This window comes from Arachis ipaensis, chromosome B03, assembly GCF_000816755.2.
Source record: "Arachis ipaensis cultivar K30076 chromosome B03, Araip1.1, whole genome shotgun sequence".
NCBI lineage: Eukaryota > Viridiplantae > Streptophyta > Magnoliopsida > Fabales > Fabaceae > Arachis > Arachis ipaensis.
The window spans coordinates 117,745,806-117,747,412 of record NC_029787.2 but is presented as its reverse complement, the minus strand read 5'-3'; positions in this window follow the sequence as shown (position 1 = coordinate 117,747,412).

The following is a 1,607-nucleotide window of genomic DNA, read 5'->3' as shown; positions in this document are numbered from 1 at the left end:
TATTTCCCGCAAACAATTTCAATTAGGGCATGCTATAGATGGAATGCTTTTGGTGTACGGTTAACAGTTCTATATTTGTGGAACTAGACGAACCATGCCCATGGAATATTATTAACTATTGAAGGAAACAAGCAGCTCGCACCTAAAACCAGGTACATTGAACCAGAAATACCAGCAGCTGCGTGATTCTCCGTTTTCTTCTAAGAAAAAGTATTGGAAATAAACATTATATAACTAGTATTGTAGCTATTAGTTAACATTTATATTTAAAAAAATTCAAAATTTTTAAAAATAAAAATATTAAAATTTAATTAAAAAATATTTGAAATTTAAATTTAACAAAAAATTATTTTTAATAAATTTTATAATAAATTTATTTGACACTATATTATACTATTAATTAATAAAATTGACTGATAGACGACTGATTTATAGAATTAATTCTCTAACATCCTTCTTCTTCTAATTACATGGCACTTTGCGGGGCCGTGCATACCATCAATATTTGACATTTAGATCGATGTCATTACATTATTATGACAACAATAATTTACGAAACAAAACAAGATTAAACTTTAGATATCATTTTACGGTAAAGTTGATAGCATGATTAAAAAAAAAGTCAGAATTTATTTTATTAAATAAAGTAAGTTTTGGTTTTGATTTTAATATTTTTCTCCTCCTTAAAAGATTCCAAAGTAGTGACACTGTTATTTTCTATAAAATTAAAATAAATTACACCTTAATTAACTACTTATTTTAAAAAATAATAATAATAACAGGTATTAGTATGTGACATATTTCTAAAAGAAACAATTGTGCGAGTGTTGTGAAGAATTTGCACGGCATATTATATGTTTTAAAAATGTTATTTGTACATTAAAATCAGACACTAAAATCAGTTATTAATGTATTTGTGTATAAATATATATATTTTTTAATTTATATTTATATTTTAGCATATATTTTATACTGATGGCTAATTTTAGTATACACGTAGCATAAGTCTATATGTTTACGGAGAAATTAAATTAAGTAGGAAGGATTATACAATTGAGTGAAGAGAAAAAGAGAAGTGATATACGATTACGAGTGCAACATCCCGTGAAATAAAACTGGAAGCTAATAACAAGAGTGTTGCAGGGGAGAGAACATTGCGAGTGATGATTAGGCGTTTCCATCATTCTAATGGCACACAGCTACTTTAGAAAAAAAGAAAAATAAAAATGTTTATGAGAAAAATAATGGTACGGTGGTCTCATATTCCACCAAATAGGCATTGGTTGCCTGTAAGCACATGATGGACCAATGACCAGTCACATGAAATAATAATAATTAAAAAAGAAGAGCAACACGCGTCGTCCAATGTAGAAAGAGTTGCAATGTATGTGACGTATCAATTTTAATTTGGCAGTCCCAAGCAAGTAAGCAGCGGCCACCTAGCTTCAATTTGTTACCATTCACACACTTGCATACATTATCAATGAATGTTTCCGACTAGTAGGTTCATTTTCTTTTCTCATGCCACTCTCGCTCTTTGGTCAAATTAAAAATATAAGGCAAAGAATACACACCACGATTCATCCACCACTCTTTGCCGTGGCTCT